Source organism: Sparus aurata, chromosome 20, assembly GCF_900880675.1.
Source record: "Sparus aurata chromosome 20, fSpaAur1.1, whole genome shotgun sequence".
In the NCBI taxonomy this organism is placed as follows: domain Eukaryota; kingdom Metazoa; phylum Chordata; class Actinopteri; order Spariformes; family Sparidae; genus Sparus; species Sparus aurata.
This window is the reverse complement of record NC_044206.1, coordinates 19379832-19396760: the sequence shown is the minus strand read 5'-3', so window position 1 is coordinate 19396760 and position 16929 is coordinate 19379832. Positions and strand designations below refer to the sequence as shown.

At 45.5% G+C, this 16929-nt stretch overlaps 2 protein-coding genes across 8 annotated transcripts in view; one reads left to right on the top strand and one right to left on the bottom strand.

Annotated features, from left to right (window-relative positions):
* Positions 1 to 16929, top strand: part of clrn3 (clarin 3) — a 59747-nt gene that overhangs the window by 8904 nt on the left and 33914 nt on the right. The window lies entirely within an intron of this gene.
* Positions 1 to 16929, bottom strand: part of ptprea (protein tyrosine phosphatase receptor type Ea) — a 61295-nt gene that overhangs the window by 14958 nt on the left and 29408 nt on the right. For 5 of the 7 annotated variants that reach the window (XM_030401166.1, XM_030401171.1, XM_030401169.1 and 2 more), the window contains exon 2: positions 15714 to 15993. The exons of the other annotated variants lie outside the window; for them this stretch is intronic. The gene's annotated coding sequence lies outside the window, so the exon portion shown is untranslated. The remainder of the gene's footprint in view (positions 1 to 15713; positions 15994 to 16929) is intronic. 7 annotated transcript variants of the gene reach the window in all.

The window sequence follows — 16929 nt, the reverse complement described above, 5'->3', positions numbered from 1 at the left end:
ACAACATCCATACAAGAGAAAATACAAATTTTAATTTCTAATTTAAATGAATATAAGAGAAAAAAGTTGCATGTGTGTTTAAAGGTCCAGTATGTAGGACTGAAGAGGATAATAAAGAGTATATTATCCATAATTAAGATTGAATTGGTGTAGAATCACCTGAAACTAAGCACCATTGTGTTTTACCTCAGAAGGAGTCTTCTATATCTACAGGGATATCTTCCACTGTCTCCTCCATTTTGCACTGCCATGTTTCTACACTGGCTCTAGAGAGGCCCGTGCACATTTCCTGCAATACAAGGAGTGTTCTGGTTGCAATCTGCAAATCACACTCCTGGATGTTAATAAATCCCAAACACTAGATCTTTTAAACAAGTGTTAAAGTTGTGGTAATCATAGCACCGTCTGTAGTGTACAAGTGAACAGAGAGAGCGAGACGTCTGGGGAACACTTGTTATAATAAAATACAAATCTGACCGAAGGGCCACATCTAACCTGAGGGAACACCTAAGCGCCACAAAATATAAAAGCTGAAGTGTGTACAGGATTTGATAGGTAGGTAGGTAGGTAGATAGATAGATAGATGGATAGATGGATAGATAGATGGATGGATGGATGAAAGGCGAAACCTAAAGTGAAGCATTGACAACTTCAATAACATCTTGAGGTAGTTAGTTAGATAGTTGACAAAACCGGGCATTTTCAACTCTCTTGATTTACGTTATCTTTAAAGCTGTGCGCCTGAATATACCTTTACCAACATGCTGTTCAGCACAGCAAAACAGGAATTGAGATTTTTTCTGATGTTTGACATCGGTATGTGAACTGCACAGTATTTACTCGCAAATACTATTGTATGCCAGCAGTACAGTAGTAACAACAAAGAATACAGCAGAAAATGTCAGTGCAGCTTCTTCTACCCCAGCCTGCCTACTGTTATACCAATGTTCCAAGTATTGACAGTTATGTATATTTTTATATAATGTCCAATACTGTGCTGATATTCCGTCAGTTTCAACATTGTAATCCAGTTAACAAGGCTGTGTAAAGAGCACAGAGTAAAAGAAGTTTTACATTTTTTTGTTTCAACAGAGAGAAGAAGGTGCTGAAAAAAGATACCCTCGTGTGCCTGTTGCGCATTGGTTCAAATGTCAACGGTACCCGACCCTAATTGCAACCATCCCCACTCAATGCAGTGCCCCTCACTACTCTAATAAGGCATATGCTCTTGCTTTCATCAGTGCTTTATCAGATGAGCTGTATTAAATTTCACTCTGAGCTGATAACAGCTGTTTTCCTTCTGCTGTTTCCGTGGCAATGCCACAATGAAACGCGTCCCTTCCAGGATTTATAGCATGCGTAGGGTCTTAATGTGCTAAATGTTACAAATCACAACACTAACAGATGCAACACACTTGCCACCACAAGGCCTGGATGTCAGCTGTTGTTGGACTAAGAACGAGAAGCTAAGCCGAGCTGACCACGACGTATCGAGAAACAAATCTAGACTCTGGCAGCGAGAGGCTTAACACCTACCACCCTTCACGCTCTGCTCTTTGCCACCTCTCCCTTCCCCTTTGATAGCATCAACCCGACACAAACACATGCACAGCTCCCACGCACACCCACACCCACAGCACCATGAGCTCCGTCCAGACTCCCCACCCACCACCCACCCTCCCATCACACAGTGACATCCAGGAGTCTCAGCTGAATGATCACTCCCTCATTTTCTCCTGGTGGAAGAAGAATGCAGAGGAGGAGGGAGGGAGGATGGAGGAGTATCTCCGATCGATTCTCGTGTTTGAGCATTCAGAGCGGGCTTCACATCGCATTGATTTAAGCACCTCAGTTCTTTTGAAAGCCATAGTAATTTTTTTTTTTTAAAACCATGAAGCCTTGAGGGTTTTCTTTTTATTTACCGCAAAGAGCTGTAAAAGTTGGAATCCAAGCAAAGCACACTCGCACTGAGCTGCTATAAACTGCCGTAACGAAGCAGAGCACTGCAGGTGTGTGTGTGTGTGTGTGTGTGTGTGTGTGTGTGCACGCGCCTTGCAGCTGCAGTGAAAAAGAAAGCCCAGGCCAAGTGCATAGTCAATGAAGACACTGTGTGTTGAAGCCTCCACGCTGTGCCGCAGTGTCCTGTAATGTGTCCAGGCAGGACACCGGAGGAATGTGGAGGCGGCAGAGCAGAGACACCGACTGCAGCGGGGAGGAGAGGGAGCAGAAGGTCCAGGTCAATAATATTTCCTGGAGCGATTAATAAACCCTGACATGTCCATCCCCCCCTCCCTCCTTGTGCCCGTGGGGGAGACTGATGAGAGAATTCTAATGAGAGAGGAGAAGAGAGGAGGAGAGTGCTATCCCCAGCTCTCCTCGCCTCTTCATCCCCCCTTTCTTTAAGGCCCTCTCTGCAAATGTCACAAGCTCGGATGAAGGGGGAGAATATTGAGCCGAGTTAGTGCCGTGTGTTGATCCTGAGGGGTAGGACTCTGAGGTTTTGTGGTGTGGAAACTCTTGGCGCCATTCGGGACTTTCCACTACACAGGCTCGATTGAATTTTATGTATGCCTTGTGTCTGTTTGTTTGTTTGTTTGAGCGTATGATGGCTCACCAGGGGATACCCAGCAGAGTGCTCATAGCTCGCCCCTGGGCTGTGTCTTGTGGTGTCTTCGCCGCCTCTCTCCTCTCTCCTCTCCATCACCTCTGGAGATGTCATGTTAGCCTCCGACCCCTGCATGGCTCAACTGCTCCTCTGGGATCTCAGCCCATTTCCTCCCTCCTCTCGCTCTCTAGCCTTTCCCATCTTGTCACCGCGTCGATCTCCAGCCTGACCTCTCCAGCATCTCAGAGGAGATCGCCGACTTCCTTTCCCGCTCTCTTTGTGGGGGAAATGTCCCTCACGTAACTTTAAACAACGCAGCTTCCTCTGCCTCCGGGATATCTAATCTCTTTTTTTATATCTCCTCGCTCAGCACAAGCCAGCTAACACCACAAGTCTCAAATTAGACTATTAGTGTTCGTCATCATTTAGCTCGGGTCAGACTCTGGGCACACAGCTATCATCACATTGTGTGCGTGTGTGTGCTCTCATCTGTGTATTGTCCTTTCTCCATTTAGCACTCCGCAGCTAGTCACCAGCCATCAGCCATAATGAAAATAGGTCATGGGAGATGTCAGCTCGGGGGGAAGATCTAAGGCATCCTTTTTTTTCCCCGATAGGAGACATTTGCAAGCAGCCTGGGGGGAAAGTGTGTTGTCCTGGCCTGCTAGTTGGACGGTTATTTGTGCTATGTGTGTCCCAAGTTGCCCAGCGTCAGTTTGCTCTGTCTCACGGCGGGTCGTCCTGGGCTGCAGGATGGGAGGCCTCAGCTGCATCGACAGGAGCTGCAGTTCAAACACCAATTTAATGTGATTGTAGAGGGAGATTATGCCTGAACTGAAACCAAGGACGAGGATTTCTTAAAACAAAACGCTGTCTTTGCACCTTGGCTTTTTTAAAAATGGCATTTTAGGCCCCCAACATTGATCAGCTCGTTCCAGGGTGAGGACATTAAAAAGTCGGCTTTCAGCATTTACGCCTAGATTTCTGAAAAACAATCACACAGACATCGACGCCCCTTCGCTTCCTAATCAGGCTTAATCAGTGGATGTCGCAACACTGGCAAGTGTGAACTCGGCGTACGTGTTAGTCATATGATATCTCAGTATTTGAAATAGCACACTGACGAAATCGATGTTACGCTGTCGGTATTTTAGACATGATCGGACATCAGTGAAGGAACGATGGAGGAGAGAGTGAAAAAATGGCTGCTAACAACGTTTTACCGGCATTATCCAGGAAGAGTCTGTGAAGATCAGTCGTTTGCCTGCCTCCGTCAGAGTATCTTCAGTATCTAAGCAACCGACCATAGTTTACGATCCGCTGCTTGTTTACATCAGGGTGCACAGGCCCAGTATAGATGAACTGCCGTCTGACACACCAGATTATTTCTGAAACAGTGCTAAAACGCTTGTCTGGACTGAGATCCTTTCTTGCTGTTGGTCTTAAAGTGATATGTACTTGGAGTTATTGGTCAGTGTGTTCATTAGTGCGGCATGTAACCGAGTACACGTTTTCATACAGCCAATAAAGCTGCTTAATTTCACAGTCAAATCCTCAGACAGCAGCTTTCCACACAAGAATTTGCGTGAATATTATTGATCGTAATCATGTCATCACGCCTCCATAGTGTACCTGACAACACCGCGGCCGCTGTTATGTGTTCACAGAGACCCTCCAGCATCTGGTATGCACTGTGTGACTCACAGCTCCGTCTCCAGCTGATTACAGCCCTGCCACCTGTGAGTACCTGCATACCTCACAGCATATAAACAAAAGGCTTGGACATGCACGGATATCATCGTGTCACATCACACAAGCAGGCAGCGGAGAACACAAACAGGCCACTACAAGGCCTCTCTTTCGCCTTCTTTCTTCTAGCTCCAAGCATGAAAAAAAGGCAGCGTTGGGGATTCTGACTCATGGTGAATCTTTTATGGTCCCAATACCAAAGTGCTGATAAATGTTTTTTTCCCTGACAGTGTTTTGTTTTGGAGGATGAGCTATCCCTCTCAGCGGACCTGTGTTTTCCTTGTGGCGTGCTTCCTGCCTCTGTCATTCCTTCAGTCTGGGTTTTAAAAAAAGAAGCCCTGAGTGACATGATGATACCCCTGCAGCTCTCCACTATTGTCTCACTAATTAGCCCCAGAAACCCGACTATCAGAAAGGACAAGCTCGTTACAATTAGAAGATAAGACGGAGAAATTGGCTGTCTTCGCCTCTGACAGGAAACGCGGTGTTCCCTGGCATCGCGTCTTCCCGTGGACAGAGCTCTGTCAGTTCCACTGAATGCGGTTTTCTCCGGGCACAGAGTCTCTCTGTCTCTTCAAATACATCAGCTGGGGAATTCAGAAAATGGGCGGTGGGTGTAGGGGCGATGAGACGGGGCGAGCGGCCACTAGGTACATTGTGTCCTCTGAGCAAAAAAAGCTGCCAGATTGTTTACCCTTCAGGCTACATGTTGTTTTTATATAACCAAAACCTGCAAGACGGCTTTATTAGACGGATAACAACCAGTAACTTAAAGCCTTCTGCCCATGTTCGGAACATTTTTACAATTTAAATTGCTTTCTTGCAGAGAATTGGGGGGAGGAAATCAATACCAATCTCATTTTCTGCACAAGGGATTTCAATTTTGGTTTATGCTGAAGTTAATAACCAGACATCCACTGACCTGTAACTAACAGGTTAATTTTTTAAGAATGGAAAAAAAAGTGAAATGACATGAAATACAAGAGGCACAGGGTCCCAGGGGATGTGCATGGGGAGCGAGCTGTCACAGTGTATTTGACGTTATAGTGGACGAAGGTCGAGACTCTCGCTGAGGTTGTCTGACGTGTGCCGGACAGAGTGAGGAGCACACCATCTCCCAGTCAGCTTTGAGGAAGAGACAGATAAGCTAGATGTGACGTAGCTTTAGTTTCGTTCACTGAGATGGTGGGAGGAAAGGGGCGGGTAGGCCGCAATGGGGTTAGGGGGAAAGACAGGGAAGAGGAAGGGTAGAAAAGGGATGAAAACACATGTACTGTAATGTGTACTGTAAATTAGAAATACAAACAATAGTGTCAAAAGCATCAAGCTTTGACTTGCTGTTTTCCCCTACTTCCTGTCTTAAAGCTAAGCCTAAACGAACAGAGAGTGGCATATGTATGTGTATACTAATCCTTTTAAATCAACTGAAAATCCCACTGAATGTAGGCTACACAGTAATTATTATGCTAAGCACTGTATGTCTGGACAGATAGAGTGGCTGTCCGATGCTAGCTTATTACAGATTTAGCAGTAATGCTAATGCCAGCCTAGCCTGTAGTAGGTAAAATGGTCAACAATAAGTGTGAACAACAGTTATGACCTCTAGTTATTAGCCTGCTAATCTGGTAGCACCGGCCCGTCCTGGTCGCCGGTTCTTGTGCCAGTGGTGTAAACACCAACACTTCCATGGTTCTCTGAACTCCCACTCAGGACTGCAAGCTGCATGGCTAATTGAGCTAACTAGCTAGTAACTTAGCAACAGTTAGGGGTTACCCTAGTGATCTACTCTATGACCAGTTTTTACTTATTTTACCTTTAAATGATTATAGTATAGCATTGCCCAAATTATCTTGTTTGATCTCAAGTCCAGTTGTGTGTGCAGAACACTGACATGACACCTGTCATGAACAAGGAGGAATATGGAAAAGCGTAATCCGTCAATTGACCTCAACCCTCTCCAGAAACGACATTATTGACCGAATGACACTTAATGACACTCGATGACAACAGTCGGACAGTAATTCAAGACATCATTGTTGTGCACACACACTAGTGTTACCTAATGAGCCCGCTTCATCCTACAGTTAGCACATGTGGTCACGGGTGACAGCATCAGCGCTGGCACCATTGCCTCTGGTTCAACATACTTATCCTCGTTAGGAGCTCTATTTAAAACGAGATCAAGTGACTCTGTCTTTGTTAGCAGCTTGCTCACTGTGGTGCTACCACAGAGCGAGCTGTGCGCGGAATAGAGAAGTCTTATTTATAGAGCAAAAGCTGCAAGAGCTGATCAGTGTGATGTCGAGTCATGCTGTGGTTGGATGCTGTATTGTATTTGTTCCTCGTAACTACAGTAACAGGTGTAACATTTCTGTGGTAAGGGTTGATTTTCACACACTGTGGAGAGGTGCCAAGGGAGAAGGTGATGCTTTGGCAGGCTTGCAGACACAATCTCTAATAAATGAATAAAGTAGTTAAGGGTTAAAGCCTCTACTGCATTGATATTGACCATTATTTTTAAAATGCATCTCGTATGAGTCCCTCAAATATATCGAAATGCAAATCACAGGAGTGCCCTTACAGTTGTATACGTTTCGAATGTGAAGGAAACCCTCTAAAAGAAAAGAGTAAGCGCCCAGTAAAGTTTCAAAGGAGCCCAATTCTACCAGAAAACTGCAGGTCTCATAAGTTCACGCTTTCTATTCGAGTAGGTTGTCCTCTTGTCACCTCTCTGCCTCTGTGCTCTCTGCCTTCGGGGCCGGGTTAGCTATTTAAAGGACAGCGCGCTGCATTCACAGTCCTCGCTGAGGACATTAAGCTGGGGTGTCCATGTCCTCCCACAGATGTGTGACCACTTCCGATGTGACGTAACCTAGTCGGACAAGGTGATCAGTGTTGCTCCCTATCCACCGATCCTTGAAGTCCACATCCATGATCTAAATTCAGACTTTAATACAGAGCAGTTCATGTGGATATATATTATTTAGAAGCCAGTTTTCTCTTCTTTTAGAGGGGATTTTAGAAAGTACTCTGTGGAAAATGTAGATCTAATTGAACACCTATGCCGCTGTTCTTCAGAATGTGTTCCCATGGTAACCTGGCCGGCAGTACCGCCACCAACGTGTGGCACCTGTGGGATGCTGAACATGTCAGCCCAGCAGATAGACACACTTTGTAAGCCCGAAAGCCTGATGTCAATCCAGCCTTTTGTCTGCGTCAACAGCTCCTGGGGAACAGTGATGTTTGGTAAAAAGCATTGGAAGGAGTGTAAAGATAAAATATGTAACATTTTTGCATTCAAATGTCTAAAAATCACCAGACCTTTTTGTTATATATTTTGTTAAGTTGGATACTTACGTTACCCCAAATGTTTCCAACAATGTACCAGTTCAATTCAGTTTAATTATCTTCCTACAATTTTCGGGAAAGTCAGAGAGTGAAGATGGAAGTTTGCTAAATGTAACATGCATAAAAGTACCCGAGTCAATTAGCTTAAACATTCTTTCGTTGGTTATGGTGGTTGTTTACAACCAGCGAAGACAGCGGTTATTCTCCCCAAATAGCCAGATTATTTTACCATGTATTAGCAATAAACTAGCTAGCAAAGGCATGCTAACCCTAACCTAAAGCTGGCCAGCTTTTACTAGCCACTTGGCCCGCCCGCTACATTAAACAGTTCATTGTTTTTATGTAAATTTGACTACTTTATGCTTAAGTTATGAGTATAAGTAGGGCTAAGCTTTCTTTGGTTGCTAAAATTTAAGTTTAAATAATTTAGTTAGCATGTGATACTGAAGAGAAGCCTGCTAACTAAGGAATCGAGTTGGTACTGAACCAGTTTGGGATGTAACTTTACTCTGCTGATGATGCAGCAGTTCTTCTGGTATTGCAATGGAAAGTTCAAAGTCTCCCAACTCTTCAACTTCTACATATTGTCAGAAGAAAAGCCAGATTTAAAATTAATTAAACACAAGTAAAAACTGGCGTATAACTTACTATAAATGTCTGTTACAAAAACAACCTAGAGCTATCTGGCTGCTCATGTTAGCCACTGGTAGGTTTGCATTCAAGAACCGCCGGGGTTTTTCTTCAGGTTTGGAGGATGTGTTTAGCCACCGTGTGCTGTCACAAGGGCTAACATTAAGCTTATCGTAGGCTGGTTACTTGGTAAACCTCACTGTCTTGTGTGTTACAAACGGTGGATCAGGCATGTGGGGACGGAGGCTTTAGAGCTTTTGGTGCCTCTAATTCAGCTGGACCTAATTTAGATACATAAAGATCAGTGTTGTGATTATCATGTGCAGTTGCAGCTCTGTGTCACACTCTGCAGTATCTCACACCCGAGCTATGTATAGCACCATTGTACAGTAACAGCTCTACCTCTGCAGCGCTGCTCTCTTGCCAATCCGGGTTCCTCCCCTCCTGCGCTCCTAGCATTGTCATTAATCAATTCCTGCCTCCTTCCCAGGGCGCCCAGACGCTGTGGCAGTGGTAATGACCTTGGAGACCCGCTGGCTCCGCTCTGCAGCGTCAGCCCTTCACCGTCTATGGGAACAAATGTAGCATCTCCCAAAAGAGACCTGAACTGAAAGTGTGAGAAAATGCATATGTGCTGGTGTTATGTTTGCATGCAGGAACTTTTACTGCATAAAAAGAACAAAGAGAAAGCCACATAGGCCAATGGCAGGATGAAAAAAAGAAAAAAAAAAGCTGTGGTTGCCAGGTTCAGGCCAAAACATCCTGTTGACTGAGATATGGCGGCTACTGTGTCTGACCCTAAAAGCACCACCATTAGTGCAGTCCTCACTGGAAATGAGAGCTTTTAGCTGCTGCACATTAGTTAAGAATAACACTGTGCTAGATGAGAAGCGATTATTGATAATCCTCTTAAAAACATTCCAGCCATAACTGCAACATTTGAGAGCGGCTCTCGTTTAGCGTACGACTTTAATGTCTTCAGCCCTTTAAAAGCTACTGTCAGATTCTGGTCAGGCATGGAAACCAAGAGTGTAATTGGTTGTAAATATTTACTCCGGTCTGTCGTCTGCACTCGCACCACATCTGAGCTTACACTCGGTCGGCTTGTTTGAGTGTCACTCGTGTGAGTGTGACACAGACGCACACAGTCACGGTTAATTACTGCGAGGCGCCAGTAGGTCTTTCAATCACTTCTGATCTGCAGATTTACACGCCTGCACAAACGCGCTACATGCATACGTCTCAGCACCAAATCTGCTAACAATTGGCATGCGAGGCTACTGCTCCGGCTACTTGGCATGAAATACAAACACACACGCACACACACATGGGGACACGCACATACCCACAAATCCACAAGCGCACCACGGGAGGGATCCATGGGAAACACATGTGCCAGAGCCTGCTTGAGACCCAGCATGCCAGAAATCATTCTGCTCATGGTCCATCATCCTCAACATGTGTGTGTCTCTGTGTGTGTGTGTGTAGGGGAATAATCTCTCCGTGAGGGTCTCATCATCCACCAGGCCCCCTTACACCTCCCGACCTGACAACATTGAACACCGAGGCATCCATCTTTCTCCCACCCTGACACCTCTGGGATTTACCTCCACTCCCCCCCTTCAATTATTCAGCAGCAGCGCAATTACGGGCTGGAGTCAGAGCCATTGATAGCCGGCGTAATGCGCGGCAGCTGGGCTGAAAATGACGAAACCAGAGCTGTGACACTTCTCATTATCGCCCGGCACTCTGTGATTACCGGCACTCTGCTACTGAACAGGTATTAGTGTGAGAAACATGTAGAGGGAAGGTGAGAGAGACGAAGACGAAGAAGAAGACGGGATTGTGTGTAAAGCTTGGGGGATGTCCGTGTGGTGATGTATGGGAAATTTACTGCTCAACTTGTAGGGCCATTAAGAGGAGCAGAAATGCGAAACACACAGTGGTGAACTAATGAGTTCTTAGGCTACCGAATTAAAGGCTGCAGGCTCCTATTTTAGAGGTCTGAGTTCAGGTCGGACGTGCATTCTTCAAGGACGACTAATTATAGAGAATTGGGAAAACAGGACGTTTATCCAGGAAAGGGGCGCGAGCCTCATTCTAAAAAACTTTTAATATAAATAATCCAAAAGCTTGTGTTTGGACAAAAGACGCAAACAAACACAGAGAGAAGTAGCCGGAAATCCACGAAGCCGTTGTAACAAACTGCCAGCGATTAGCCACAACTGGATTCTCTATCAGAACCAAGTAGTCAATTAAAAAAACTGCGCTGTTTGACTGCAGTTTAAAAACTTGTGGACACAAAGACACGCTCCTGCGTTCACTGCTGCTCCTCCAGCATCCACACACAGGCTAAATACTGTAAGAGCCACTATGTAAACAAACCGGCAGGTAAACAAAAAGAAAGTAGACCAGGATGTGCGCTGAGCAATCAAAAGATACAGGGAGACCTCAGGGACATCGTTCTGTGTTTACTTTCAATTGCAGTATCCTAGAATTTTTTTTCTGTAAAATTCAAAAGGGATAGTTTCAGGATAAATAATTAACTAATTAGAATAACTTTTGTTTCTGAGAGCTGGATGAGAAGATTGACATCATTCCTGTGTCTGTGAGGTACCCAGACAAGCTAGAGCCAGCAGTTGTTTAGCTTAGCTAGGACAAAATGCCAGCCTGGGTCTGTCCGAAATATACAAAAATTCTGTTGGTTTTATTTGTTGCATTCAATGTCCTTGCCATTTGATTGGACTGAGGTTACTCTTAATTTCTTCTCATGCATTTATGTACAGGAATCAATGCAGAAACGCAGTTCTAGCCATTCTGGACCAACATCACCTCTTTGGACTACCATTAGTCAGTCTCAAGTTTGGCATTAGTGCCCCCGCCATATTTGTTTTTTGGAGCTAGAAGTGACCACTTTGGTTCCAATCAGCAAATGCTTTCCAGCTCCACCTTTTCATTCAGAGGACACGCCGTGGTAGCAACTTGTAAATCACAAAATCAACATCATGCTGCATTGAAGAAGAATTGAAACTAGACATGGAGACCATAAACTCATTAGTAAACAGTTTACTGTGGTGAGGAATCAAGTGAGTTAATTTTGTTACCATTGTTATGATTATTTTTCATAAGCTTACATGTAATCTGACCTCATTGAAACCAGTGCAGTTGCCCCCTGTTGGTCAGGGGGAATGCAGTTAAGGCACTCTCCACCTTTCAGATCTGAGAGCTTCCCTCTTTATATTTCTCACAGCCATTTGCTCAGACACCACATCCTGTCTGACTCTGAGCCTCTGGAATTTGCTGAATTCCATTTACACATCCAAACGAATCCGAAACAATAAACAAAATGATGACTGGTGGTCACATTGTTGGTAAATCACCTCTTTAACTTGCCATAAATTTGTCAGAGTCCTTTCTACAAAGTTGGAACGGTCAATAAACAGGATTAAGCAGATTAAAGTGTAGTTCCACGCTGATTCATAACAGCTGACTCAGATGCCGCCTTGGAGCCAGATTTGAGAGCCTAAGAACCAGCCAGACTGCCTCCCCGGAGAACCGCCAGGGCTCATTTTTATGTCATGTTATTCAAGCGCAGAAATAACAGGCAATTGAGGAGTCCCGTGGGACAGAGAAACCCACCTCACTCAAATACATTAAAATAAATAGCAGTGTCAGTGCCTGTAATGATGACACTCCACAAAGCTTTTCTCACCGAGAGATTTATTTAACATCAGCGTCGATGCCGATGCAGAGGCTGGTGGCTAAACAGACCTACCCCCCCCCCCGGAGAAAGGAGAGAGAGGGGATCTTGCACAGAACCCCCTTATTTTCAGACACAGAGAGACAAGAGATAAACCACACTCCTTCGGGATCTGTCCAGGACTGACAAGATCTATCCCCCCCCCTCCAAAAAAAATCTCCTTTCATTCCCTGAGAGGAGGAGGAGGAGGAGAGGGACGACAGCGGTGGAGAAGCGAGTGATAAGCACCGCTGCGGGAGAACAAAAAGCCACTTGATTCTGAGGGGAGGAAAAAAAGGGGAAGGAGGAGGAGATGCGGGACCAGAGAGGGGATAAGTGAACAGCCCACGCTGCGAGGATGAGGAGCATGCCTCTGCTGCTCTGCGGAGATAGAACAGACCTGTCTGCACGGTGCAGACGCAGACCATAAATCCCTCCTGTAAAAAAACGGGGCACGAGGAGCGAGTCTTCCGGCTCCTGACAACGTCCCCGGACCGTCTGCACAGGAAGTGAGATTTTCACTGTCAAAAATCGTCGGCGTTGCGCTTCATCCTCCCGTAAAACAGGCCCCTTCACCGCGCGCCCATCCGGCGACAACAGGTTTCACACACAAATAAACAAAACAACTGGTATTTTCACAGCCTTAGCAGTCCAGATTCACAGCGACTCCAGCAGCCTGCCCTCCAGGATGAAACTGGAAGTGGAAGCACTGTAATTATGTTACCCCCAAACCTCAACCTGACACATTTTTCACAATCCTCTTTTGCAGGATCACGGCCCCTGCGGAGCACATTATGAGCAGCACTTTGTTGATTAAGATTGTGTAACCCCTGTTGTTTGCCTGGATTCTATAGAAATATGAGTCATTCAGCGAGGCCTTGGGCACCATAGTGAGCCTCATTGTCCTCCCAGCCTAAGCAGGCTTGTTACGCGAATGAGAAAGGACACACACACACACACACCATATTGAGAGCGAATAAGCGCGTTACGTCGAAGGCCTCTCAGAGAACTCGCTGCCCTCTTGGAAAAAAGGAAGTGCAACATCCAGTGTTCACACAGCGCTGACAAAAGCTCTGCAAGACAGGGCCGGTGTGCAGGGAGAGTCGTGGGCAGCCGCTAACAGGTCGTGACAGAGGCATGGAGGCATGACAGGACAGCAGAAATCATGGACATAAACACCAGGCGGGGGGCAGGAGGAGAAGGAGGAGGTGGTGACATATTGGGTATCACTAAATCTCAAGAACAGACAAATGTGCTTGACCCGCAGGCCGCGGAGGTAACACAAGGGTCAAAACTTCAGTTCTGTTCATGTCTGAGATACAACACAGAAAACTCAAATCAACACAGTTTCGTCCCAAACACCTGACAAGAGTCTGAAAGTCATTACCGCCCTTACATAATCACATTTCTTTCAGCGTCGTGAACAAAAAAACCCCGCCGACACTCACAGCGAAAAATGAAAACAAAAGCCTCTGTGCAAATACTTTTTTGACCCGGGTCTGTTTTTCAGCGCTGAATAGGGATGCTGAAGGTTGAGGAGCTACAGGGGACTGCAGCATTATGTAAAGTATAAATAAAAAGTGTGGAGGGGGGAGGGGCTCTGAGAAAAGTCGAGAGGGCAAAACAACCTTCAAGTGGAGAAGAAGAAATAACTTTGCTGTTATGAAAACATTTCAGAAGCTCATCTGTAACGTTGGGATGTACTCCATCTTCATTCGACTAGAACTCGGCGAGAAGTTCGGGGTCTCTGCCGCCGACACTTGCGACGTGCCATCTGGGTCACGCTTCTAATAAAAGCTACTGTATTTGCACACAGGAGTGCATGCATGTGGGTCTGCGTGCATGCATGCATGCATGTCTCTGTGTGTGTGTGTGTGTGTGTGTGTGTGTTTTCTGCAGTGTAAGCACATGCTGTCCTCCATCTGCCATTTGATAGAGACCGTTTCCTTTCCTGTGCAGTCAGCCAACCAGCCAGCCAGCCTTCCTGTACCGCTCTGCTCCAGAGGGGAAGCGGGAGCAGGACTGCCACACACTCCTGACAGAAAAAAACTCCTGGATAAGATACGTACATATGCACACACACACACGCACACACACACACATAGTCGGGAAAAGAAATGACTTGGCCGCACATTTCAACACAAACACACTCGCAGTCTCCTCTCCTTTCTTTTTCCTTCCATCTTAGACTCCAGGCTTTGTTTTTTTCCATCCCTCCTTTTACTCCATGTTCCCTTTGTCCTTATATTTTTATAGCCCAGCACCTCCGCAAGTCATTAAAGAATATTTGGCTTTCGCAGTTCCAGCGTCGCTAATCGTGACATCAGTTTGGCGAAATTCCTGTCAGTCGTTGGCATGAATTGTGAAAACAGGAAAGTAAATCGGTTCTTAAATATACAGACCGAGTGAGTGTGTGTGTGATTTGACAGAAGCCGACAATCTATCTGGGACAATCTCAGTGACCTCAGTTAATGGCGGAAACTACAAATATCAAGGCCATCATACCTAACACACAGATACCTGTAAGTCTTCAGCATTAATTATGCAATCGCTTAAATGTCACAGTATGATTTGAAAAGCAAGAAACCTCAGTAAAAACTGCCTCAGTGGCGAAAATACTCAAGTCTAAAGTTGAGGTTTAAAATCTCAAGTGAGTTCAAGTGTATGGAGCCAAGAACATGACAATAAGTGTAATCAACTAACCCTAAAAAGGGAAGAGGTGTTTGTTTTCTGCCACTGACAGGATGGGGTTTTAAGATTCAGACAACATTACAGTTCCTACGGCGATAGGCCTTTTTGTCTTGCTCTGAAATCTCGGAAGGTGAGTTTTGAAAGTTTATCTAGATTGTCAAAGTAAGCTCGTCAGCCATGACTTTGGTGCTATATTCCTGCGCACTGGTCCTCTAAGTAAACTCCAACGTCCTCTCTCCAACTCTGACTCACGTTGTCACCTCTCGTGAGATTTCAGAGAGCTCCATGAACGAGATTTATGTTCCTGGTTAAGAAAAGGATCTTATTATTGAACAAAAAGGTCTGTCTCCATCATAACCATTGCTGTAACATTGTCAGACACTTACAATAACTGCCTGAGCCTGTCAGTGGCAAAAACAACGTCCAAAAACAGTGGACGTAACTTTGATGGTCGTAGTTGCCTGACGAGGACCACATTGCAGCCTTTGCAGCTGTGTCATGGCTGCCACCTGCGGCGGTCTACTGGACCAATTGCAAAACTTCTGTTGGGTAATTAAGGTTTAAAAAGTACCAGAATGCCCACATCTCTATTTTATCTTATATTCTAAACAATATGGCTGATGTGAATAAGCGGCAGGATGCAAAAGTTAATGGAGTTCTCACCACTCCACACTGGACTGTACAGTCCTCTGTTCTCACTACTGTCCCACTTCCTGTTTCAAGATCCTTTTTACCAGTTGACACAACAAGCACGCTGTAGTCCGTGAATCTCCAGATTGAGGAAGTGGCTGAATAGCCACAAATATGCCAGCAACGTGTTCTAAAACTATTAATATACCAAGAAAATAAACAGCCTTGAGCAACTGAAAAGGAGTAGTGAGGATCCCCAAAGACTGACCTCTTAAAAAAAAAACAACTACTGAGGCAGTGTTATGTCTGCAGGCAGCTTACCTGGATGAGTGTTGATTCAATGTATGCTGATTCTCAGATCCATAATAGCAGGTCACATGGTTCTGACAGAGTCCAGGAGTCACATTGTTAACCCTCAGCTAGAACTTGGACGGAAGCTGGAAGTAAGGTAGTGCGGTCCGCTCTCACAGCCCAGCGCGGAGAGACGATCCCTGGATCCAGGCGGCGGCGGGTTCTGGGTCTCAGCACTTCGCCTCAAGGAGCTCACCATGCAGGTTTTGTAGGGCAGCGCTGCAGACCTCACAGGGATGCTGCTCACCACCTTTATTCAAACACAGCGATGAGGACAAAAGAGCACGTTCAATACACAGCAAGGACCTTGAGACACGCATGAGGAGGAGAAGCTGTGATGCAGTTCCTGTCTTGAGCAGAAACGGTATGTAGCAAGAAGAAGAAGCGCCGAGGACAGCTTCCCCAAAGGAGAAGGGCCGTGAAGTAATAAGCAGACCCTGGAGCATTATGAAACAGCACATTTACCCTCTGCACGTTACCCTCCGCGCATACTGATGACATTTAGCCTTGAGGGAAGTTTTCTTCATCAGCAAAGGAGCGGCGAGGAAGGCACCAAGTCTAAAGACGATGCCCCAGAGTGATATGCAGATGGTCACTAAACGTAACCATGGCGAAGGAGAGACTTGTAAATTAGTCAGGAGTTAAATGAGTTCATTTTTGGGAGGGGGGAATTAAATTTTACAGGGCGCCTTTCATGCAAATTAGTCTACCAAATCCAGCAGCGAACTCCCAGGCCAAACCTCATTTAAAAACTCAAAAATTAAAGTTTCCCCCCTTTTTTTCCAAATCCACTGATGGCGAGAATATGCATATCAGCCCAGATCGGGAGCCTCTCTCTGGCTCTCTTACGAGCATATTAAGTCACATATGTCACCGTTTTTTTTCTTTTTCTATTTTTGGTCTACTTGTAAGAGATATTACCGGTATATGTTGCGCATAAAGCTCTGGTAGAGATTGCAGGTTGGTGACACCTAATATATAATCCCTGCTATTACCCAGGGGAGGCCTGTGAGAAAATAAAGGGGACAAGGAGCACACATTTATCTATCCTGGGAACGCCGAGCAGCGAACAGATCTGGAAAAGCAGGGCGCCAAAAACCTCGTAAGTGCAGTTTTTTAACCCTCAACCGAAGGATTCGGGTTGACATAACTAAGCGCGCCGACTACATTCTTGGAACCAGGGAAA